Consider the following 26,386-nt stretch of genomic DNA (forward strand, 5'->3'; position numbering starts at 1 on the left):
ACTCAGGCTTGACTTTCTCTTTGGTTTCTGTTGGGTGCATATTAGTCTGATAATTGGTAAAACATATTTTAACATAACTGTACTTTTGCATAAGATATTTACCTGTATTTGTTTAGAGATGATTACTTCCTACTGTGCTTAGTGACCAAGTTGGTACATGTCCACATTTCTTACCTCCCCCTCCTTTCTTCTATCACCTGCTTTTGATTGTTTATGTTAGTGAATTTACTCTGATATTTATGTTTGTGACTTTATGTTTACTGGTGTCTCTGCTGCTCTACCAAGAAAACAATATCTTTTGATTCCATGACACAAGGGCATCAGTGTCTTTATATTTTCCTCCTTTCCATCTGTGCCTGTCAACTTGATACTATTCCTGTTGTTTTAATTTATAATATTTACATTCTGTTCTATAGCTATAGATTCTCCCAGAAAAGTATTTATCCCTACATCTTAAATGGACTACTTGCTCACTGTAAGTCTTTGGCTGTACTTTGTGCATTCTTATTGTTTGGCTAAAGCTTATTGTCTGATGGTTAATTCATGAAGGGTTCATAGAAACCAAATTCTCTCAAGTTGTATGTTTAAAGATATTTTGTTTTTGCAAAAGACTTGACTGGCAATGTGGCCAGATGTAGAATTCTGGGGTCATATTTTCCTGCCAGAATAGTCTGTAAATGTGGCCCCTTGTGTCCCAGTGTTCTGCATGCAGCTGTGCCAATGGCTGAGACAGGCTGCCCTTTTCCTGCTGTAAGAGTATGTTGCTCTGCTCAATAAGCCTAACAAAACACCATAGGCTGAGTGGCTTCAACAACAGACATTTGTTTTCTCACAGCTCTGGGGGCTTTAGGTCTGAGATCAAGGTGCCATCATGGTTGGTCTATGGTGAGATCTCTCTTCCTGGCTTGCAGACGGCCTCCTTCTCACCAGGTCCTCGTGTGGCTCTTCCTCTGTGTGTGAGTGAGAGAGAGCTCCCTGATCCCTCTGCCTTTTCCTGCAGAGATGTTAATGCTGTCCTGTGACCTCAGTGATCCTGGATTACCCCTCTAGGGGCTTCATCTCCAAACACAGTCACCTGAGGGTTGCAGCTCCAGCATAAGAGTTTTGCGACACAAAGCTCAGTATGTAACAAAGGGTAATGTGGATTTTAATTTATTTATTTATTTAGTCAAAAGGCCTAGATTTTTTTTCCTTTCTTTGTTTTTTTTTTTTTCTCTTTGTTTTCTCTCTTTTTCCTCCAGCTTAAATATGTGATGTAAATCCATATTTATTAACATGGAAAAATGTTCAACATATTGCTGAATGACAAAAAGCATGTTTATTTATTTTTATCTTTCTGTAATCCTGTTAATTTCCTCCTATTAGATAATAGTTATTATTTTAAATAGACATTTCAAAAAATTCAGTTATCTATGTCATGATTTTCATCTGGTTTATTTTTATATTTTTCTGGGTACATGTTTTTATCTGCCATTTGTTTTTTCCTATTTTCTCTTTCCCCTCTCTTTGTCTATGAGTGTTTTTATATGGTGTTTGGCTAGTCTCTTTGTGTTCTTTCCTCATCTTTGAGTGAGGGGAGCTCTTCCTGAACTGGCTGTGTGTGCGAGTTTAGGCTGGGTGGCGGGCAGCGTCTGGGTGAAGCAGCTTCTGTCCCAAGCTTGTGTTTCTCACAGCAGATGGTGGAGGTGTAACTTCTCACCTTGCCTCCTGTGCTCTGAGGGGAGGGCCTGTGGAGTGAGGCTTCTGCAGCTGTGCTGCTCAGACTGCTCTGGTTCCAAGCAAGGGCTCTCTGCTTTTGCTCTTCTCTGGAGAACTGGATATTACCTGGTATCTGAAGTCCCTGGTGTTCCCTTTCCTTGTCCTCCCTCATCTGGTCTCGGTGGGGTTGTTATTGCCCTTGGCAGCTCACTGCCCGTCTCTTCAGATTCACGGTGTTTGGGCATTCTGTTATCCAAGGTGGAGTTTCCTTCTCTGTAGCTTGTTCTTGTTTTGGGGTCGATTAGTAAGAGCAGAAGTGTTTAGAGAGGGTTTGATTTCTCAAAGATTTTTAAACCCCACAGCCAAAATATGTTTAATCAATCACTCTGGGTATACTCTGTCTGTCAAATTAAGGAGTTGTACAGAATCTTAATGAACATGCTTTTAGATTAAGTTTTTGTGGTTCTGATGTAATTACATGAAATTTGGGTGAACGCTAAATATAGTGAATGTTTCCTTACAGACAGAACCTCCACTGAATACACCAGAAAATAGAGAATATCTTGCAGAAATTATGTTCAAATTATTTAATGTACCAGGACTGTACATTGCAGTTCAGGTAAGGACAAGAGACTTTCGTGATTCTCAAGTGACCCTAGTTGTCTGTTGTGGAAGAAATGGTGATTCTAGAGGCCTCTGTAAGATTGTGTGGTGTGGTTTCCTTTCCCATGCACTCAAGAGCACATGAACTCATCCCATTCTGGTCCAAGCTCAAACACTGTACAGAGCAAGTTCTGTGATTTATGGTTTTACTGCTGGTGTAGAGTTTGTCCAGCTTTTGTCTGTTTACATTCATTAAAATCTCAGGTATCCTCAGGGAGACAAGATCAAGATGTAGGTGTGGTTCTTTGGCTTCTTTTACTTCTGATCATAAAAAAGAAAATATACTATAGAATCTGTTAAAACAAAGCAAAACAAAACAAAATAAATGCCTTTCAAGGGTTGCCCCTTGTGGATCTGAGCTCCTGTGGTTCCATGAGTTTGCAGAACTTCCCCTGAAGCTGCTTGTTCTTCATGGGGTGTTTTGTTGGTTTTAGGTGTAATGTATCTGCCACTCTATATATGGGAATTGACTAAAATTTGGGGGAATAAATGATAAAATTGTTTTCCAAAATGTTTCTTGCATATTCTATTCCCTTACTTGTAGGAAAAAAGAGGAGGAGTTGCATAGATGATTACCTTGGAAGATTCCACATGCCGTGTCCTCTGTGTGGTGATTCTCAGTACACAGTGATGTCTTAAAGGCTCTGAAAATGCCTGCATTAGAAAACTCTGTTTATTCCACCACTTCCAAATTTAACCAGTAATATTCCCCCACCCCTAAGCTGTTTTTGTTCCATGGAATAGGAGACACTTTAGGAAACAGTGGCCCAGTGGTTCTCAAAGTAGTCTATGCAGCAAGGTCTCCTCAAAAGTTTTGTTTTCAAAATACACATTCTCAGAATTTATATCAGACCACGGGTTTCCAGCCTCAGAATTTTGGATCGGGCAGTCCTCGTGGGAGGGGCGGGTACAGAGCTGTGTGTTGTGGGATGTCTAGCAGCACCTCAGGTCTTGACCCACCAGGGGAAGCACCACCACCAGCCTCCCCTCCCCCAAGTGTGACAGCGAGAAATGGCACCAGATGTTGCCAGATGCTCCTTGGGGGCAAAATTGCCCCTGGTTGAGAACCACCATCCTGGTTCTTCCAGATGAGAATTTCTGGATGCCAGGCCCAGTATTTTGTCTTTCTAAAGTCTCCACAAGTAGTCTTATTGCAATCCATCTATGGACCCACACTGGGAACCAGTGGATTAGAAATTAAAACCTCCTGATTCCACAATAAAATTCCTTTCTCTCTGGCTTTTCTTTGCAAAGTGTTGATTTCTCTAACTGAGAAGTTGACTCCTCCAGATTAAGTGCAAAAAAACTTACATGTTAGTTGTTCACTTTGGAATTTGGATTTGGGAGGAAGATAGAAGGTAGGGAAGGGAAAGGTCATTCAGACTCAGTAATAAAGAAAGGGCTTATTGCTCAAACCTGAAGATAGGCTGGTGGAACACTTGAGAAAGTCCCCATGCTGATGGTCTCCATGGTATTTGTGAAGGCACTGCTGGCCTTAGCTGTGTACTGGACATCATGACAAGTTGGTGAACACACATTAATAGGAATCATCATTGACAGCAGGGATGGGGTCATTCACGCTATCCCAGTGGTCATCTGGGCACCAAATTCTGCTCTGTCTGTGGGCCTAACTTGATTTGAGGTGAAGGAAGCAGTGAAAGAAAAAACCCTTCTGTTAAAGCACCACTTTTGAAGACATACCTGTACTTAGCAAAGGTAACAAGAGCTTTTTAACCCAGGTGTGTGAGAAAATGGAAGATGCTTAGTGTCTGTGGCACTGGCAGTTGGAAATTTGCAGTAGCAGATTTGTGCAGTCGGGTGTCAGCAGTCGTCTGATGTCCCTGGGCTCTGCTTGGCCCTGGTGTCACTTTGCCAGTAGGGTCTTCCTGGCTTTCATTCTGAACTGTCATCTGGATATCAGTGGGTGCGGCGCATGACCATTTGGAGGGTGATTCTGTGTTCTCTGACAAGATCAGGCTGGAGAGGATTTGCTTCTTGTTTTTCAAAAATTATTTAAGAGCCAAGAAGGAGAGATTATTCACCTTGACTTGCAGGATGCTCTGCAATGTCATTTTTTCGTTTTAATTTTCAAAATATTACAGAAGTGATTTCTAATTCAGGCTTCAAAAGACTATATATATATATATATATATATATATATATATATTTGGTAAAATGGACTAGTTAAATGTATTATTTAAAGCTTTTTTTTTTTTAATTAATTGAAGCTATCTGGAGGGGGTTACATCGGGAAGTCAGACCTGCCTTTCCTCCTGCAGGTCCCTTCTTGGAGGCAACCCCTGATACTGATGTTTGTTATTTTGTGTATTACAAGTATCTTTTGTGCAAATACAGTTTTGTGTGTATATGTGCTAAGCTCCGTTTAAAAATGCAATAAATGAATCACTATGCTATACACTGGAAACTAACATAACTTTGCAAATCAACTAAGGCTTAAATTTAAAAAATGCAAACTAGGTTTTTTTAAAATCAATTCACTTATTTCAGTTAAAAAAATAGTCACTGTTTTATTTCAGGACGTTGCAGAGATGATGTACTAATATGCTGGTGCTTTAATACCTCAGAGTTCAGAAATCACTGCAGGGGGAGGCTGACGTGTCTACAGTCAGGAGGAAAAAGCCAAGTCCTTCCCCTCTGTCCTCGCACCCTGCCAGTGTCCCCTTTGTCCTGGGGTGAGGAGAGGCAGGAGGCCTGCAGAGCATGCTCTGTGCTCGCAGCCCCTTCGGCCAGTCTCGGAACACTGCCCCCTCGTGGGTGTGAGGCGTTCTGGTGCCACTTGCTGTGCGGTCCTGCCTGGCTCTTCTCTGAGGTCACATCCTCAGAGGTCAGTTCAGGCCGAGATCAGGGCCTGTGCCTGTGGGCCTGCTTCCTGGCCTCCCCTGTGCATCTGAAACAAGTTTCACACTACGTGCAGGCCCACAGAGAAGGTTGTTGTTCAAATTTTTCTCTGTTTCTTAGTGCAGTTTTTTCCCCCTAATTATAAAAATTACATTTACTGTACAAAATTTAGATAAAATGGAGAAATGTAAAGAAGAAAATAGAGTGACCCACAAACCTACCCAGAAGACTGTGCCACAATGTTTTGGTATAGTCTACTGAGCTCTTTTTCTTAGACACACGATAAATGTTTTAAGCACAGTTGGGATACCCTCCATCCGATTTCCTGTTCTAATTGTACAATGTGCTCCTGAAGCTGTATTTTGCATATTGATTTATCCCTGATGTATCTTTATGGTTAAATACTCTGTGGAAAAATATTTAGAAACTACCTAACAGCCCATCATGTGGGTATAGCACAATTCACTTACTTGTTTTCCTACCATTGGCTGTGGGTTGTTTTTATATATTTAATCTGTGATGAAGCTGATACTTACTCAACATGGGTTGAATTAATTTTAGAAAATGTTATATGAAATATATAGAGTATAGAAATTGTGAATAGTTTCTGTTTGTGAGAGCTACTGTTCTTATGAATTTAAGTTTTTGATTTTAATAATGTATACATATCTATTATCTTGTTTTTAAATATTCTACAATTGGCTTGGGCTCCAGAGAAACGCTACACACTCTTTCACTTCAAGAAGTTGGGAATCTCAGAAGACATAAGAGGAATTCAGTCACCTTTTCTTGCAACTTCACTGGTAACTGTCTGTGCTTGTACTCGGTGGAACTGATACATCTGTCAGATGGATGAGGATTTGCTCCAGCCTTCTGTCTCCATGGGTGTGTGACAAGCAGCCAGTGCCATCAGGGAGCTCAGAGTGCCTCCTCTACCTGGTGCAGGTGGGGATTGTCAACTCTGCCCGGCTGCTACCACCAGCATGAGCTGGACCTTCCCATACTGTGGCCTGCATATTGAGTGGCAACCTAGGGGGCTGGTGAGGCCCTGGGGCCACACAGCAGCTCCTGGCCCTGCCCTGCTGGTGATTGCTGGCAGCCTGGTCACTGGCCCGGGAGGGCAGCTGGGTGAGCAGATCCAAGCTCCCCACAGCATGGATCTCACATAGCATAGGGTAGAAGGGGACCTGCCAGACAGTCCCTTCCTACCAAGTGCAGCCCTTACTAGAGTGAGCAGGTCAATTACCGAGTCCTTAGTGCATGCCTAAACCATGCTGTGTGCTTGACCTGCTGCCTGTCACTGGGTCTCTTCTGTGCACCCACTCGCCCCATATGATGGGTGAAGGTGCCAAGGCTGAAACATACGTGTTAACAGGTGTGGCCATGGTTACTCTGCCCACAGATGTGGAACTAGGATCTGAGTCCAGGTTGTCACACACTAAGTCCTGCATGCTAACCAGATTGTTGACTTTTAAATGCAAGCCAATTTGTAGTTGGTTTAAAAATTAATACTTAAACAGCAAAAGACCATAGATTGGTCCTTTATAAAGTAACTCTGTGTGCAATGGGCAGTTATTTTCATGGATAGAAGAGGAATCTCATGGTAAAGAAGACTGTGTAATTTGCCCAAAGTCAGACCATAATTTTGGGTGCAGGGGCCTTGGTTCAGCATGGGCCCCTGGGCCTTCTGCCCTCTCTGTCACAGCATCCAAAGAAGGCGGAATCCCAATAGACATAGAAGCACCTGTATTATCATTCAATTCATCAAAGTTCATGATCAACCGAGTGATTTTAATGCACCTAGATAAAAGCAACTTTGTCACAACAGAACCTGCAGAGGGATTTCAGCTGATATCTCAACAGATTCATTGCAGGACAGGAAACAAGGACAAGACAAAGACCAAATTCTGAATGAGAAAAAGCTGCAGTCTAGTGTAGCCTATGCCACAAGAGTGCCCTTTACAATACTGGCCAATGTAGAGAATTTCACAGACTGGCCAATCGTAAAAGAATTCAGCAGTTCGAAATTTATCCTAAAAGAAAGATTGAGAATCCTTCCCAGAATAGAAAACAAGGAAGATGATCTGGAAATAAGAGAACCATCATTGGAAATGCAAGAGGTGCAATCACTTGCAAAGAATAATCGGAAAGTAAGCAAAGACGACGTCAAAATCCTAAGAATGGGAGAAGGAAGCAGGAAAACATAGGTGAGTTTCAGCACTTTATATTCCGAATCAGCTTATATGACTCTCTTAATCAAACGGAGTGCCACATGGCGTAATGTGTTTGCACAACAAGCAAACAACAAACAAACAAACAAACAAACAAGCAAACAAAAAGTTCACACACCAAAAGCTTACGGTTGACTGACATATATCCGAAGGAACGAATAAAATTCAAAAGAAAATACTCAAAATGATGTCAAGGATCATTCAGCATGCTCTGACACAGTTTCGCTGCATGCATGCACACAACGCACTTGTATTTAGAAAACAGATGCGTGCATTAAAATTCATAAATATTGATTCATAAAAGCACATCGTGACCTAACCCAAATGACTATTTTCAATAAAATGGGTCTATAGTCCATGATATAGGGTTACAAGCTTTCCATCAGGAGGAATGAATGTCATATTCAGGCCTACGAACAGAATAAATGGCATATGCCTACAACAAAGACAAGCTGCTCTGCCAAACCACAGTAGGAGCCAAGGAGACAGACAGTAAAGTGTATATTGGGATTGGTTTCATTTCTAGGAAATTCAGCTCCCATGAAACAAATGGATCTATGTTCTGAGAGTGTGGGTGTTTCAGCAGAAAAGCAACAGACAGATATGCATTCTGGGTGAATGGATATGATGCAAACATAAGATTCCTCTTGTGGGTCTTTGGGTACTGTTAACTGTTATAAAGTTTAAAGACATGTGAATCCATAAAGTTAACATGGACATACTTCCTCCATTTGTGCTGTGTATAGAGAACTGCACATAAGGTAAGAGGAATGGAATATAAGAACCATGGGGCACTAATGGAGAGAAACGCACTTTCCTTAGGAAACTCTCGTCTGATGCAGCCCCTCCCCCAACTCTGACAAGATGCAGCTACCTTTAGGGATGGCAGTTACCGGTTGAATTCCAGGTGGAATAAAGGTGTGTTCCGCGTGGCTTGTTGTGGCTGGTGGATCCAAGGTAACTGGGCCGAACCCTGTGGGTGGATCAGTGTCATGGAGGGGCTGCCGCCCTCTGTGAAGCTTGGGTTATGTCTCCTGTTCGGGAAGATGTCTAAGTTCGAGATACTGCTGTTGCCCAATGGCCTGAGTTCACAGGTCAGTTTCCAGATCCTGAAAGGACAGACAGTGGAAGTTCAGTCTGTCTTCAGCTTACTGGTGAGACTCCGAGTTATTTTGAGACATTCCCAGTCCTTTAGAAGTCAACTTTATGGGAGACGTGAAGACAAGTTGGCAGAAAAGCTGGTTGCATGGATGGAGGGGAGATGCCAACACACTGATGAGAGTTGTTCTACTACAATGGAGACTACTGGCATGGAGGCTTCTGTACAGAATACTAGGCTTGAAAGACATTCTTGAGACATATTGAGCCTCACTGATACTGGAAGAAACCTGTGGAGGGTCAACGTGCACTTGAGGAAAGTACTCAATTCACTGCTCCAAGAACGGGTCCAAGATTCCGGACGTCTAAAACAGAAGAGATGGCAGAGTTCATAAGAGTGCTCATGTTCTTGGAACAGGTCGTGAGAATACACATCCCAAATAGCATTTACAAGCCACTAAGGCCACCATGCACCAAAACCATGTAAGCCTTCTCCCAGGGTTGGGCTAGCTATTAAGCACTTTCTCTTCCTTCCCTACCACTCAGGCATCCATTTTAAGTCATCACCACGTGAGCTGCAATGAAGCCATTAGGAGCAGAGCAAGCCCCTCCTAGATTCAGAGTTCAACCAACTTAATATTCTGTGCACAACAGTGAACTCCTCCATGGTCAACTACTCTCGACCAAAACAGATTGGGATTGAATTCTTAGATCACACCACGAACTGATGACCTTCCCCTAGATTCAGCAAATGCTGGAGTTATGTCTTCTTTGTGGTGAAGGGAGTGTGGTAAGTGAGGGGAATCATTTACTGAACTTTAACATCAATTAGCCGTCAGTTTTTCAAGACAGTATAGGTAACTATAATAAGTCAGTTATTGAAATGAACTGTAAAAGTCACCATAGAGATGTAGGGACACATGTTTTGTGGACTGTCTTTTCCCTTCAGTCAAGTCCCGGGTGCAGGATATCATGGGGGTGCAGTCTTGGATGGGTTAAATTTCTTTACCAAACATGATCGGATGATTAAGTATTCTCATGGTTGATAGAAGAGCACCTGGTTCTCCATAGACTTTCAAAGCTGCAGCAGTCTTCTCATAGCTATAATGCCTCTAGGTTCTTTTGGAACCAAGCCTACATATAAATATGTTGTTTGTGTTTCCTTGTGTTTTCCTAGAGAGAAAAGTTGCCCCCTTTTATGGCAACATTGTCAAATATGTGTCATTGGGAGGAACGGGCAGCACGCCAACAAGGGAAACCCAGAGTGGTGGTTATTTCATGGTTCCAAAATTTATTTCATGGTTCCTGTTGTGGAAGGCGTCAACAGTAAAGGTTTCACCTGTCCCCTTCAGCACTTTGGACTGCTATTTTACATTCTTTCTATTTTTCTCTTAGAGTTGGCAAACTGGTACCTGAAAATGACAAGTCTGGTTTGGAGCTTGATTCAGTATGTTTTGAAAGTTAACTTCATTTTCATACAAATCCCAACATATATAAATCAATTCCATTAACCATTTGAAAGACTGCACCTGAGGTATCAACACAATGTCAATACTGGAGTTTTCAGACAAACCCTCCCACCATGCCTGTACAGATAATAGAGCTAAACAAGAATCACTTTTCTCTGAGTTATGTCTGAGAAATGTTGATTTATCGATGTCCATTTGGTAGAGTACCAGTGCAAATTTCGCTAACTCGCTGCCATGTGCACAGCAAGATAAAAGTCGACTCACCCAGCCCTACGCTTAGGACACTTGGCGTAGAGTGGTCTTTTACTTCCAAAGACAGAAAGAGGCCTCACAAAACCTGGAAGGAGCAGAAAGAAAAGTAGGAATGGAAATTAGTGCAGGACCTGACCTCTGGTGAAGGAGCAGCAAAGGTGAAACTCTGCTTTACTTGGACACACACTCTCAAGCGGACAGGACGCATGGGATTGAAAGCACTGCACTGAGTGTTAGGAGAGTGCACAGCAGATGCTTGGCTGACAGAACTCAAAGAAATCAGCACAAAGTTTCCCCACAGTTGATTCCCAGACCAAGATACAAGCGGCCAAATGTGAGCTAGCAGAAACTGTGCAAGATGAGGGACAGGGCAATGGATGATGGCACACACTGAGTCTCAGTGATCTGGAGGGTGTTGTGGATTGTAGTTGGTCTTATCAAGAGAGCAAACCGGCCTGGGTTCCCAATGAGAATGTAACAACACAGGCGTGCGAGGTTGAGTTTATCCAAATGTCCCATGTCCACATCGAATGCATCTGCATTCCCAGGTACCAATTTGGTATTTTGCACTTCGAGCACATGTGGGGCTCAGTCAGAGGCATCACGCATCTGACTGAAGGATCCGGGGTCTTTGGTGTTGAAATCAGAATCCAGTGCCATATAATCTGCCCCTTTCATAGGCAGGACTGAGATTAGGGTTTGGCATGAGGAAGAGGATGTAGGTCAGCTCTGTGGTAGCTTCACGGACACATGCCACAAAATTGAGTGAACATAGAAGAGCGGTCTACCTCCAGAGAGTGAGAAGGTGAAGCATTTCCATCAGCATTATCTCCCAAATGCAGAAGCTACATTTGGGATGGCACTGACATTGTACGGCAACGAGGACCTCAAGGTGGGGCGGTGAGAACATTGCAGCAGTCCCTGAAGCATGACATCCTTAGATATATTTCCACTGGTGTTTCTGTAGACAAAGAAGCTCTGGAATTACCTTCTACTCTTGAGATATTCCCATTGTAATAAAAAGAACAAGAGCACTGTCACGATACTGTTTTGGAAACACTCTAAACTGACATACAGCAGCCTGCAGAACAGACCTAAAAGAAGCTTCATTTCCACAAAGGGTATGGTCCTGTGCACTTTCAGAGCTGTGACATAATCGTAATAAAAATGAGGTAGTAATAAATGACAAGAGTAGTTTTCGTCCATGACAACAACTGCAACACCAGCAATTAGAGATATACCACACTACACACATAGAAAAACGACATGGCATCACTGTCTAGGAAAAGTTGTCCTCACAGTAATATCATGGAATTGCATAAACACAAGAGATTAAAATTTTCCCTTCACCAAGCCCTGCAAATCTACATTATATACCTGATAATAGTTGACCAGTGGAGATACAGAATTTTAGTAAAAGAGACAGGAAGTACAATTTTCACTACAAAAGAGATTGAAGGTTCCAGAAAATGCTTTAAATAACTAGACACTGAAACAGGTCAAGAGCAAGCCTTGAAAAAGGAGCTGAGAGTAGCACTGAAGAACAAGCATTTCTCAGAATCTCAAAAGGCAGAATACCAGAAAAGGGGAAGAGAACATCTAAACACGAGCCAGATAAATGAGAAATCTCGATTAATGAAAAAATAGCAGGGGTAAATTCAGACCTATGCGGATTTGATTATGTAGAGGGACACGTAAGTGACTGCGAAGACAGGAGAACAGAAATCCCTTGATCAGAAGATGACATAGAAAAGCAACTTAAAACCAATGCAAACACTGCTATTGAATCCTGGACAAGACAAAGCATGCAAAGCTAGGATTCATAGGATTCCCAGAAGAAAAAGCGTGAAATTTAAAAAAAAAAATCTTGAACTGTATTTGGAAAAAATCAGACTGAAAATTTCAGAAATGCAAGAAACAATCATCTATAAGTAACCATGAAGCACACAGCATCCAAAGAAGGCGGAATCCCAATAGACATAGAAGCACCTGTATTATCATTCAATTCATCAAAGTTCATGATCAACCGAGTGATTTTGATGCACCTAGATAAAAGCAACTTTGTCACAACAGAACCTGCAGAGGGGTTTCAGCTGATATCTCCACAGATTCATTGCAGGACAGGAAACAGGGACAAGACAAAGGCCAAATTCTGCATGACAAAAAGCTGCAGTCTAGTGTAGCCTATGCCACAAGAGTGCCCTTTACAATACTGGCCAATGTAGAGAATTTCACAGACTGGCCAATCGTAAAAGAATTCAGCAGTTCGAAATTTATCCTAAAAGAAAGATTGAGAATCCTACCCTGAATAGAAAACAAGGAAGATGATCTGGAAATAAGAGAACCATCATTGGAAATGCAAGAAGTGCAATCATTTGCAAAGAATAATCGGAAAGTAAGCAAAGAGGACGTCAAAGTCCTAAGAATGGGAGAAGGAAGCAGGAAAACATAGGTGAGTTTCAGCACTTTATATTCCGAATCAGCTTATATGACTCTCTTAATCAAACGGAGTGCCACATGGCGTAATGTGTTTGCACAACAAGCAAACAACAAACAAACAAACAAACAAACAAGCAAACAAAAAGTTCACACACCAAAAGCTTACGGTTGACTGACATATATCCGAAGGAACGAATAAAATTCAAAAGAAAATACTCAAAATGATGTCAAGGATCATTCAGCATGCTCTGACACAGTTTCGCTGCATGCATGCACACAACGCACTTGTATTTAGAAAACAGATGCGTGCATTAAAATTCATAAATATTGATTCATAAAAGCACATCGTGACCTAACCCAAATGACTATTTTCAATAAAATGGGTCTATAGTCCATGATATAGGGTTACAAGCTTTCCATCAGGAGGAATGAATGTCATATTCAGGCCTACGAACAGAATAAATGGCATATGCCTACAACAAAGACAAGCTGCTCTGCCAAACCACAGTAGGAGCCAAGGAGACAGACAGTAAAGTGTATATTGGGATTGGTTTCATTTCTAGGAAATTCAGCTCCCATGAAACAAATGGATCTATGTTCTGAGAGTGTGGGTGTTTCAGCAGAAAAGCAACAGACAGATATGCATTCTGGGTGAATGGATATGACGCAAACATAAGATTCCTCTTGTGGGTCTTTGGGTACTGAGTTTAAAGACATGTGAATCCATAAAGTTAACATGGACATACTTCCTCCATTTGTGCTGTGTATAGAGAACTGCACATAAGGTAAGAGGAATGGAATATAAGAACCATGGGGCACTAATGGAGAGAAACGCACTTACCTTAGGAAAATCTCGTCTGATGCAGCCCCTCCCCCAACTCTGACAAGATGCAGCTACCTTTAGGGATGGCAGTTACCGGTTGAATTCCAGGTGGAATAAAGGTGTGTTCCGCGTGGCTTGTTGTGGCTGGTGGATCCAAGGTAACTGGGCCGAACCCTGTGGGTGGATCAGTGTCATGGAAGGGCTACTGCCCTATGTGAAGTTTGGGTTACGTCTCCTGTTCTGTAAGCTGTGTAAGTTCGAGATACTGCTGCTGCCCAATGGCCTGAGTTCACAGGTCAGTTTCCAGATCCTGAAAGGTCAGACAGTGGAAGTTCTGCCTGTCTCCAGCTTACTGGTGAGACTCTGAGTTACTTTGAGACATTCCCAGTCCTTTAGAAGTCAACTTTATGGGAGACACGAAGAGAAGTTTGCGGAAATGCTGGATGCACGGATTAAGGGGAGATGCAAAACATTGATGAGTGTGGTCCTGCTACAATTGAGAATACTGTCATGGAGACTTCTGTATAGAATGCTAGGCTCGAAATTCATTCATTCGACATACTGAGCCTCACTGATATTGGCAGAGACCTGTGGAGGATCAACGTGCACTTGAGGAAAGTACTCAATTCAGTGCTCCAAGAACGGGTCCAAGTTTCCGAACTCCTAAAACAGAAGAGATGGCAGAGATCATAAAAGCTCTCATGTTCTTGGAACAAGTCATGGGAATCCACATATCACAAGGGGCAATTACAAACTGCTAATACCACCAAGCACCAAGCCCTGGTAAGCCTTCTCCCAGGGTTGTGCCTTGCTATCAAGCACTTTCTCTTCCCTCCCCACCACTCAGGCATCCATTTCAAAGCATCAGCACCTGGGCTGAATGAATCCAGTAGGAGCAGAGTAAGCCCCTCCTAGAATCAGAGTTCAACCACACTCACATTCAGTGCACAAATGTGAGCTCCTCCATGGTCAACTACTCTCGATTAAAATAGATTGGAATTGAATACTGAGATCACAGCCTGAAATGGTAACCTTCCCCTAGATTCAGAAAATGCTGGGGTTATGTCTTCTTTGGGGTGAAGGGAGTGTGATAAGTGAGGGGAATCTTTGACTGAACTTTAATATGTATTAGGCCTCAGTTTTTCAAGACAGTATAGGTAGCTATTATAAGTCAGTTATTGAAATGAACTGTAAAAGTCACCATAGACATTTAGGGACACATGTTTTGTGGATTGTCTTTTCCCTTCAGTCAAGTCCCGGGTGCAGGATATCATGGGGTTTCAGTCTTGGATTGGTTAAATCGCTTTACCAAACATGATGGGATGATTAAATATTCTCATGGTTGATAGAAGAGCACCTGGTTCTGCATAGACTAGCAAAGCTGCAGCAGTCTTCTCATAGCTATAATGCCTCTAGGTGCTATTGGAATCAAGCCTACATATAAATATATTGTTTGAGTTTCCTTCTTTTCTCCTAGAGAGAAAAGTTGCCCCTTGAATTACCAACATTGGCCAGTACGTGTCATTGGTAGGAAATTGCACCACATGCACAAGGGAAATACAGAGTGGTGGTTATTTCATGGTTCCAATATTCATATCATGGTTGCTCTTGTTGTTGAAAGCATCAACATTAAAGGGTTCACCTGTCCCCTTCACCACTTTGGACTGCTATTTTACATTGTTTCTGTCTATTTTTCTCTTAGAGTTGACAAACTGGTATCTGAAAATGACAAGTCTGGTTTGTAGCTTGATTCAGTATGTTTCAAAGATTAACTTCATTTTCATACAAATCCCAAAATATGTAAATCAATTCCATTAACCATTTGAAAGACTGCACCTGAGGTATCAACATGATGTCAATACTGGAGTCTTCAGACAATTCCTCCCACCATGGCTATACAGATAAAAGAGCTAAATAAGAATCACATATCTGTGAGTTATGTCTGGAAAGTGTTGATTTATCGATGTCCAGTTGGAAGAGAACCAGTGCAAACTTCGCTTACTCGCTGCCATGGACACAGCAAGATAAACTGCGACTCACCCAGGCCTTGGCTCAGGACACTTGACGAAGAGTGGTCTCTTATTTCTGAAGACAGAAAGAGACCTCCCAAAACCTGAAAGGAGGAGAAGGCAAAGTAGAAAATGGAAACCAGTGCAGGACCTGACCTCTGGTGAAGGAGCAGCAAAGGTGAAACTCTGCATTACTTGGACACACACTCTCAAGCGGACAGGACGCATGGGATTGAAAGCACTGCACTGAGTGTTAGGAGAGTGCACAGCAGATGCTTGGCTGACAGAACTTAAAAATTCAGCACAGAATATCCCCACCATTGATTCCCAGACCAAGAACTGAGCTGCCAAATTTGAGCTAGCAGAGGCTGTGCAAGATGTGGGACAGGGGTATGGATGATGGCACACACTCAGTCTCAGTGATCTGGAGAGTGTTGTGGATTGTCGTTGCTCCTATCAAGAGAGCAAACCGGCCTGGGACCCCGTGAGAAAGCAACAACACTGGTGTGCGTGATTGAGTTTATCAAAATCTCCCTTGGCCACCTCCACTGCATCTGCACACCCAGATACCAATTTGGCATTTTGCCAATCGAGCACGTGTGGGGCTCAATCAGAGCCATCATGAATCAGGTCTGAGGGATCCAGGGGGCCTTGGGTTTGGAATCAGTATCCAAAGCCATAGGATCTGCCACTTTCACAGGCAGGACTGGGATTTGGGTTCTGGGGTGGAGGGGCTCCCCCAAGTGTCTGGACTTGACTCTGGGTGAGTTGGGCAGGTGGACAGTGGCTCAGTGTGGGTCCAAGTCCAGTGGAGGAGGTAGTGGGTTAGATCTAGAAGGACTCCTTCTGTGGTGGGAGGGCACAAAAGGGAGGCAGGAGGCCAAGTCCAGGTGGCTGAGAACAGGGCATATCCTGCGTAGGCCTGCAGGGCATATGAAAACATCCAGTCTACAGAAGATGGAAACACGGCCCATACAAGGGCTCAGCTCAGATGTCAACTCCTCAGAGGAGCCTTCCCTGCCTGCACAGTCTACAGGGACAGCCTCCTCCACACATATCTCCCCAGCAGACACCTGCTTCAATTCCTGCATAGCATTCAGGACCCGGGCCCCTGCTCCGCACCCAGCCATGGTTCCGCTGCCCAGAGGGAAAGCCCTCACAGGAGCCATAAAGCCCTGCACGACCTGGGCCCCACCTCTCTGTCTCCCCTGCCACCACTGTCTCCACCCGGCCCTCTCCTCCACCCTACACTCCTGACTTCCCCCAATCCTGTGTCCCTCCTAACATGTTGTGTGTGCTCACTGTGTCTCACCCACTGCATGCCTCCCACCCAGGTCAGTATCCAGCACACAGTAGGGCTCAGTAAGTAGAGAATGAATGACTCTTATCATCACTGCTGGGAAGACTTTTGCCTGTGGCCTACAGTGATCACACACCCGGCATACATTCGCTGCGGTCCTACTGTGTGCTGGGCGGGTTCCAGATACGGGGCACAGCAGGGAGTGAAGCAGGCGGGTCTCCATTCTAGTGCAGCAGACAGCCTGGTGGGGGACACAGAGAAAATTAAGTAAAATATACACAATGTCTGGCGGTGATAATTTCCTTGGAGAAAAATAAGGTCAGGGAGGACATTTGAGCAGATTCCTGGAGGTGTTTAAGAAGCAGGTGGAGAGAGATACTGGCTGAAAGAGCAGCCAGTGCAAAGGCCCTGAGGCCACAGTGGGATGCACTTGGAGGGTCTTAGTTATCCGTGTGAGTTCTTAGTCCTGCCTTGAGTATGTATGTTGCTTTTATTTGTAAACCTTGATTTCACCTTTATAGAAATTAACCTGCATCATCAATCTGCATAATTTAGCCAATTCTGTTTCAGGTGCTGTGGGCACAATGGCAGGTTAGTTACTTGGGTTGGTAAAGAATTAGCAGTGTCTGAGAAGCGTTTAGGAAAGTTTAATAGGGACACTGCTATAGGCCACATCGGGCCCCACAGACAAGTGGTGCCTGCATGAGCACCAAGGGTAGGTGTGTGGAGTCTGTTATTGGGGGTGTGCTGTGCACACAAGGAGGATGGGGCTGCATGATCAATTCATGCACAAGTACCTGGTTGGTTGTGAGATCTGTCAGGGGCTTCTCTGAACAAAATGCTTTACCAGTTTAATAAGGGAAGGATGTGAGGCCTCTCTTCCTGGGGAAATGAGTTTTCCTAGGGTAAACACACATCAAGTGAAGATGTTTTATAACTTGTGGAAATGCAGGTGTGCAAAGGGTCCTTCAGTGGGGAGTGGGAGGTAAGGTGCCACTGGGCTCTAGGCACACAGAGAGCCCAGGGATGAGGATGTATGACTCTGAAGAGTGCCAGCTGGCTTCACACCAGGGACTTTATGTGGAAACAGGAGAATCTAGGTTGTCAGCACATGTCTACTCAGTGACCTCCCTAAGCCCAGCTCTGTCAGGCACCAGGTGGCTGTGAAATGAACATGAAGGTCCCCACCCTGAGGACCCCAATGAATGAACATGTTGACATCCTCAAGCCCCTTCCCCTGCACCAGCGCCCCACCTCATCTGGGTCTCAGGCTCTGACCCTGACATCAGTGGCTCCTTTGTCCCCTACATCCAGCCCCTCTGGACGTCTCTGTGATGAGCTATTCCAGGTCAGTGTGCCCCAAACTGAGCTCTGCCTTTACCCCATGATTGCTTCCTCCCTGTGAAACCCCTCAGGATGGAGCCACCACTAGCAGGATACTTTGCCCTGAGGCTCTGCCTTCCCCACCCCTCCGATGTCTCCCAGCCCACGATCCCCTCTGGAGGTCGTTATCATCCTCTCACTCCCACTTCAGTCTTGGGCTGCACACCAAATACCTCTTCGCAATCTCCCACAAGACAGGTCCAGGTCCACTTGGGGACAATGAGGTGACACAGGCGGGTGTTGCTGGGAATAACGAGCAGGATACTGTAGCAGAGGAGAGACAAAGGCTCCCAATCCACCAGAGCACAGGGTAAAGTGGTGGCAAGACACCCATAAAGGGTGAGGCAGGCATCACACTGCAGCCCCGCCCTCTGCTCCCCCAGGGTGCTCTGTGTTTCCTGCTTTGGCCTGGGGGTCTTCCCTCCTCACTCTCTGTTAGAGGGGTGCCCATTCATTCATTCACACCCTCATTCACCATGTACATGGGTCCTGCTCAGTGCCAGTCCTCAGCTAGATGACAGCTCATCCTTGGGGACACAGCTCAGATCTCACCTCCTCCATGAAGCACTTCTGGATTCCCACTCCTCCTGTAGCTCCTCTGGACTCAGCTGTGAACACTAGGGCTGTGACCCCACTCTGATTATCTCCCAAGTCTGTGAGCTCTGTGAAAGCCCTGGGCCCACTGTGGAAAGAGACTCAGAAAAATGGGGCCAAAAGGGGCTAAGAAAAATGTTACTAGTTCTCTATTACAGAGAAGGGCACTGAGCAGAGAGAGGGCAGTGTCCAACCAAAGCCACAGAGGAGGGTCTCAGTGAGCCCCTCCATGGCCCTGTTACTAGTTCTCTGTTACAGATGAGGACACTGAGGCACAGAGAGGGAGCAGGGACCTGCTATAACCTTGGCCCCAGGGCCTGTGTCCTTTATGACCAGCTCCGTGCTGCCAGCAGGGGTGTAGTCCTGGAATGGATGTTGAAAGCAGCCTGACCCCCAGGGCCCCATCAGATGCAGAGTCACTCAGCACCTACTCCACACCCCTGGGGTGAGGACCTCATTGCTGTTCCTGGAAGCTGGCTGGGCCTCCCTGTGGATTGTCCTGGGACAGGCCAGGAGAGGCTTGGGGCAGCCACAGGGCCCCTGAGGCTAGCTGTCCCCAGCTGAACAGCTCTGGTCCCCTTGACTCTCCCTGGAAGAGGCCTGATGACAAGAAGTATCAGCCGTGCAGCCAGGTGTGCTGTGGAGATGAGGAAATGGGGCACCACGCAGGTACATGCAGATGTTCAGGTATTTACTCAATAATCATTGATTCAGGCCTTGCAGGGTGGCTGGCCTGGGGCCAGGCCTGGGGGTCCAGCAGTGAGTACAACCAACCCCTTGAGCCTCCTGGGAAAGCAGCGCTCAGAGAAAGGGGCCCTCAGTGCCCCCACCCTGCTCCCCATGAACAATCACACTGAGATGAGGCTGCGGCCGTGGGTCCCACTGGAGGGTGAAGGGAGGGGGGACACCCAGAGTGGGCACCGACCATGAGCCTGGACACTGGAACCAGACGGCCTGGGCTGTGTAACCTGGGGTGGTCACCTCACCTGTCCTCTCTGTGCCTCAGTTACTTCTTCTGCAGGAATGGGTGATAGCGCCTGTCCCTGCCCCACAGATTTCCACGAGGAGTCAGTGAGCTTCTCTTAGGCGTGTAGGACAGTGTCTGGCCGTGGGTCAGGATCCCGCTCACCTCACAAGAGTCTGTCCCACTTTAAAGAGGAGAAAGCCAAGGCTGAGGGGGTTATGAGACCAGCCCGGGATCGCCCCCTCCTCATGCTCTGCTGACATCCCCTCCACCCCGCTCTCCTGTGTTCATGTCATCCTTTTGTCCCTCACATTGCTAAGAATCTCTGAGCAAATCCACGTGAATGGAGACACACCCTCTCACCACTTTGGTCTCTCTGGACCATGAGCAAGACGGGGATATCGGGCTCCCCCAGACAGTCCAGGAGGCCCAGCATGTCCATCAGTGCACTTCCACTCAGCACGGAGTCGGTGTGAGGCCCAGGGCCAGAGGGCACTGGAATAGCCCAGAATTGGGGAATGCCAGGTGCGTGGTGAAGCACACAGAGGCCCCTGGAAGACAGTGTCCAGGCAGCCAAGGTGCGGGGAACGAGGGTCCCCAAAAGGGGTAGAGGACAGAGTCCAGCCTGGACACCACCCCCTGCTGGACCCTGATCTGGGGTGAGACTTGGGACAAGCCAGGGCCCTGCTGGGACTCCTCATCCAGCAAAGAGGTGAGGAAAAGATAAGGAGACAATGGAAGCTGACCCCACCGTGCTCCCTGTGTGAGGGCACTGCTTCCAGGATCCTGGAGGTTCCTTAGACCCTTGTGAAGTGGCTGCTGTTTCCAGCCCCATATGGGCAGAAGAACTGAGGCGGGGAGGACAGAGTGACTCAGGACAGAGCTAGGGTTCGGCCCAGAGCGTGTGCTGGGCCTCTCGCTGAGATCAGCCTGTGGGCATCATGGACTCAGGAAGTGTCCTGTCCTCCCTCCTAAAGCTCCTGACATGTTAGTCAGGGAAGGTCCCAGTGCCCATACCCGGGCCTCTCTGGGTGATGCTGACATGTGGGATCATGATGGTCCTGGGAAAGGAGAGAGAATGTGGGCTGGGTGTCAGGTCTGCATTAGACCCTAGTGATGCGCCTAATGTTGTGTGACCTGGAAAGTTTCCCTGATCTCTCTGTGCCTGGCTTTCCAGCCCTGACTCAGAGGACTGCAGTGCTTGGCACACAGTAGGACCTCAATCAGAAGAAAAAGCCAGCCCTTCCCCAGGAACCTCTCCTTTTACAGGCCCAAAGTTAAGCCCATGTGCCACACATCACCAGAGCTGATACTTGACAAGCAGGGCAAGTGAAACCCAGCAGCTCCTCCCTCCTGCCTGAGGCCTTTCCCTCCTCAGTGATAGTGGCTCAGAGCAGGTCTCTGCATCCCAGAAGTCTGAACTGAGTCTTGTGACCTGGAGGAGTCCCTGTTCCACACAACTTGGTCTCCAGGTCCTTCCAATAAGACACAAGAGCACCTGCTCAGTGTTTTAGCTGCAAGGTCCTCCCTTTTCAAATTGCCCCATCACATCCGGGCTAGAAGATGTGAGTTCCAGAGCACATGACCATCTAAATGATGACTTCAGGGAAACATCCCTGCCCTCACTGCACTCTTCAGAGTCACCTCCTAGCAGAAGGGGTAGTGACTGACGGTTATGCACAGTTTTATCAGAACACAGCCCTCACCCACCCACCATTGGAAACACGTGAGAAGCAGAGATTCCCAAGTGCCTGGACCCCCGTCATCCAGAAAGCAGTGGTCAGGGTAACAGACAGAAGGGGAGAAAGTACTTTCAGACCATATATCTGATAAGGGGTTGACACCCAAAACATATAAAGAACTCTTACAACTCAACAGCAAAAAACAAGCAATCTGATTTAAAAAGTGGGCAGAGAAACTGAATAGACATTTTTCCAAAGAAGGCACACAGATGGCCAACAGGTACATGAAAAGGCGCTCAACATCACTCATCATCAAGGAAATGCAAGTCAAAATCACAGTGAGATATCCCCTCCCACTTTCAGGATGGCTGTCATCAAGCTACAAGAGATAACAAGTGCTGGCGGGGGTGTGGGGAAAAGGGAAACTTGTGCAACATTGGTGGGAATGTAAACTGGTGCCGTCACTCTGGAAAAGAGTAAGGAGGCTCCCCCAAAATTTAAAATTAAAACTCTCATGTTATCCAGCAAGTCCAGTCCTGGGAATATATCCAAAGGAAATGTAATCACTATTTAAAGAGACAATAGTGCCCTCATGTTCACTGCATCATTATTTACAATAACCAAGATATGTAAGCAACCTAAGTGTCCATCAACAGGTGAATGGATACAGAAAATGTGATACGTGTGTGTGTGTGTGTGTGTGTATATATAGCATATATATATATGTGTATATGTATATATGCTTATATGTGTGTATATATATGTATATATGCATCATATATACATGCATCATATATATATGCATCACATACATATATATATATGTATATGTGTGTATATATATGTATATAATGGAATCTTATTCAGACATTAAAAAATTGAAATCCTGCCATTTGTGACAACTTGGATGGACCTTCAGGGTATTATGCTAAGTGAAATAAATAACACAGAGAAAGACTAATACCCATGATCTCATTTATATGTGGAATCTACAAAATCAACCGAAACCCATAGAAACAGAGATCAGGTTGGTGATTGCCAGAGGTGAGGGAGGGGGTGGTTGAAATTGGTGAAGATAATCAAAAGGTACAAACTTCCAGTTATAAGACAAACAAGTCCTGGGGTCATAACGTACTGCAGGGTGACTGTAGTTAACAACACTGCATTGTGCACTTGATAGTTGTTAAGAGAGTACCTCTTAAAATTTCTCATCACAAGGAAAATAGTGTGTGACTATGGGTGATGACAGACGTCAACTAAACTTAATGCGGTGATCATTTCACAATATGTACATGTAACAAATCATTATGCTGCACACCTAAAGCCAACAACATTATTTGACAGTTATATCTCAGGAACACACACTCAGGAAGCGGAGGTGCGAGCCTGGACTACCTACTGCAGGAGCTGCCTTTGCCCTCCAACAGCAGAGGGTGGTAGTTGTGACAGGGACTGTAGGTCCCTCAAAGCCTAGAATGTTTACTGTCTGGACCTTCACAGGGAGAGAGTGCAGACCCTGCCCTGGAAGACAGTGGTCATGGCAGCAACAACGGCCTGCCTGTGTGCAGGCTCAGCCCAGACAGCTCCTGTGCTCTGCTGTCACCGCATTTACTTCCCTCCACACCCTCAGAGGGAGAGGCTTCAACGTTCTCATTTTACACATGAGAAAACTGAGGCTCATTTGCTTTGAATTATTGACCAAGTGGTGGGGGAAGCTTTGAGCCCCAGTGTTCTGATTTCAAAGCCACATCTCAGTCCTGATTTTTAGAAGGTGGAGGTCCAGGCACTGGGGACCCTCCACCTTCCTCACTTGTAGTCATACTCCAGGGCTGCCACTCCCAAGGCGTCTGGGTGAACACATTTAATCCGCTTACTCTGCACCAGCTGAGCCCTTGGCTGCCAGTCTGTTGTCGCTGCCTGACACCAGCTGAGGTTTCACAAGTGAACCATCACTCCCCTGCCAGACCACCTGCCCTGCCATGTGGGGCAGGCCCCTTCTAGCCTGGTCATTCTAAATCCTTAGCTCACACATTTGCACAACTGCATCAAAATTGCCCCACTCCCTGTGTGGAGGTGTTGACAAGGGGAAGGGAGGAGAGTTTGGGCGGTCCCTTACTCTGAAGGTGACACATGAAAAGGACACATTCATGTCCATTATGGCACTCAGTTTGAAGCTAAGAACATGGTCCCAGCGAGGGGTAAAAGCTGAGAGGCTACGAGGCTGCTTAGAAATGGGCTTGACTATTGGATTGCAAATGTGTAATTTAACTTAAAAATCAGCCACCTGGATGATAAGAATTTGCCCCTAAGGCCAGAATTGGCCACCTGACCCCTGGACACCGCTCAGTTCCAGAATGTAATTATCTGAGCATGGGGGGGCTTAACCTGTGTTGCTGTCCTCTCAGTCATGGTGCACCTGCCCAAGTATGCACCCATGGACTGCAGTGCTCACACATCAAGGCGCCTCTCATGCCCGGCCAAGGAGGTCCAGGTCATAAGGAAGGAATGACAGACTGTGAGGTCATACGTGTGCCCTTGCAGGGGTGAGTGTTATATAGAGAAGAGCCCACCCCTCCCCTCCCCTCCCCACCCTCACCTCTAGGAGGAGTGCTGGAGTGAGCAGGACTTCTGAGCCCCTAGGCTTAGCAAGCATCCTGGCTGAGGGTGGGGAGGCTGCCCACTCTGAAGTCATAGGTCAGATGGTATTTTGGGGTCCCACCCCCACAGCTCACCAGCGAGCCCCTCTAGTCTGTTTTCTCCTCTGTAAACTGGAACCCAGTCACCCTCACACTCAGAAGTGGAGACAGCCTGTGTAAATTACAACACAAAGCCCTGGGCTTTTTCAGTTGCCCTGGGGTGTCCAGCCCCGAGGCCAGGCACGTGGGAGAGGAGAGGTGTGGGTTAGCAGGTGTGACAGCAGAGCTGAGACCTGGCTGAGTGTGTGCACTCTAATATCCAGGAACTGGGAGCTGCCACTAGCAAATCTGTTCCCTGAGGCCATGTTTACTCTCCCTTGTCATTTACAACCCCCTGTTTGAACAGAGGCCTCTGGAGTCTATTAGCCACATCATTGCCTGTCACCACACTTTTGCAGTTCCAGGGACTCCATTTAGCCAGCTTGAAGGAATAGTCAAAAATTGTTCTTAAGTGACAGAAAACCAAAGTGACTTAAGGAAACAAACAGTGCAGGAGAGAATGACTTACCTGAGATGTCAACACGGAGACAGCTTCAGGCAGGGCTGTACCTGGTGCTCAGAGACATCGGCAGAAGTCATCCTTCCCCACCTCTGGGCTCTGCCACTGGTGCCATCTTCACATCGCCCTGCCTTTATGAGAGCAAGACAGCCACCAACTGCCACAGGCTGACATCACCACCCCTCAACTCCCAACTGAAATAGAACTTCTCTGCTCCCAGGATTCCAGCAACTAGGCCTGACCTCCGTGGAGCCTGATTGGGCTGGTACCCAGCCCTTAGCCAATCACAGTGGCCAGAGAGGATGGAAAATGCTGATTGGCCAGATCGAGGCCATGTGACCATCCTCTCCAGGAAACCTGTGGGCTGTTCGCCTGTTTCCAGGTTGGGAGAGTGTGATGTCTCCCACAGGATCCTGCTATTAGCACAACCTGCAGGTGGCACAATGAGCTGGAATGAGTCTGTCTTCTTGGTGACAAGTGACAGGTCACTTAGTGGTTCCCTGCTCCAGGGAGGGAGTCATATCCACACACTATTGGAGCTTCAGGCCCAGAATATAGCAGAAAAGCCTCCCAGTCTCCCAAAAAGTGGGAAAGTGAGCAGTGACACTGGAAAGGCACTCCTCTCTGCGGCCCTTGGCTTTCTTCTTGTCACAGTGGCGAGTGCAGTGCTGCCCCTCACAGCCCACCTCCCTGCTGGGAGGCCTTTGCAACAGGTGGAGAGTGCTTGGAAAATCCCACTTATTCTGAGGAGCTGTTGTTGCTCCTGGTGGGATTATTATTTCATGTCATTTGTGAGGTGAGCCCCAAGGGGTCCCTGATCTGGGGGCACAGACACCTACAGAAAATGGACCCAGTATCGCTATTCATTAAAAAATGACTTACCGAGCACCTACTGTGTGCCAGATTCCCAGGGTAGAGCAGTGATGTTGACAGCACAGACCTCTGCCTCTCCTCCTCTATGCATCCCAGGTGGGGTCACCAATCAGAGTGGGAGTTCAGCAAGCAGAGGACATGGACAGAGCCTTGTGGGAATCCCTGGGGTTTTCTCTGTGCTGAGGGCACTAGCACCACACCGATTGTGGGACTCAGTACCCACAGGACCCAGCATTGATGGGTTAAGGAGAGGGGCATTTCTACAAACCCATCCTCACTAACCCCAGGCTCTGGAGGGCAGCTCCACTCTGCTCAAACCCAGGGGGCATTTTCCACCTTCCTGATCACCCTCTGGTCTGACTGCCTGCTCAGATGCAATTTTCCCTGTGGCAGCTACACTCAGAAGATATGTTTGTTTCTCTCCCATGTGGTTAAGTGGACTTCAGATGCGTGATAGCGATGGAGTGGCTAAGCCTCTGGGCAGATTGCTGGGTGACACGCGGACCTGGTTGCACACGGTGAATTCCCTTCTGCCAACAAATGGGCCAGGCCTGCCCACTGTTCTGTCTGTTCTATCTCACTTAATCTGCACAGACACTCTGTGCAGGACATCCTGTTATCCTCCATCTCTGCTGACCTTGGGTGGACAAAGCTTGGGTTTGAGAAAGTTGCCCAGGTCACATGGTTGACAAGTGGGGAGCTGGGGACTTGCACCCTGGTCCCAGGAGTCTGGATCATGGAAAGGCCTGGGTGTGGCAGCTTATTGCAAAGGGAAGCCCTGCCCCAGCCCCTCCCATGAGAGCCCACCCACCCGCACATGTAGCAGAGTCAGCATTTCCTGGACCAGACGGACA

At 46.3% G+C, this 26,386-nt stretch overlaps 3 long non-coding RNA genes across 3 annotated transcripts; all 3 read right to left on the reverse strand.

Annotated features, from left to right (window-relative positions):
- Nucleotides 1-1,717: 1,717 nt before the first annotated feature.
- On the reverse strand, nt 1,718-13,689 carry LOC140694497 (uncharacterized). The gene is made up of 3 exons (XR_012070127.1): nt 13,551-13,689; nt 2,938-3,015; nt 1,718-1,983 (listed from the first exon to the last, which is right to left on the reverse strand). It is a non-coding gene; the product is annotated as an uncharacterized lncRNA (long non-coding RNA).
- On the reverse strand, nt 8,840-11,118 carry LOC140694499 (uncharacterized). The gene is made up of 3 exons (XR_012070129.1): nt 11,059-11,118; nt 10,283-10,355; nt 8,840-8,914 (listed from the first exon to the last, which is right to left on the reverse strand). It is a non-coding gene; the product is annotated as an uncharacterized lncRNA (long non-coding RNA).
- Nucleotides 13,690-13,927: 238 nt separating the features above from the next.
- Nucleotides 13,928-19,923, reverse strand: LOC140694498 (uncharacterized). The gene is made up of 6 exons (XR_012070128.1): nt 19,805-19,923; nt 18,777-18,906; nt 18,398-18,488; nt 16,978-17,082; nt 15,573-15,645; nt 13,928-14,195 (listed from the first exon to the last, which is right to left on the reverse strand). It is a non-coding gene; the product is annotated as an uncharacterized lncRNA (long non-coding RNA).
- Nucleotides 19,924-26,386: the final 6,463 nt, after the last annotated feature.

This window comes from Vicugna pacos, unplaced genomic scaffold, assembly GCF_048564905.1.
Source record: "Vicugna pacos unplaced genomic scaffold, VicPac4 scaffold_21, whole genome shotgun sequence".
NCBI lineage: Eukaryota > Metazoa > Chordata > Mammalia > Artiodactyla > Camelidae > Vicugna > Vicugna pacos.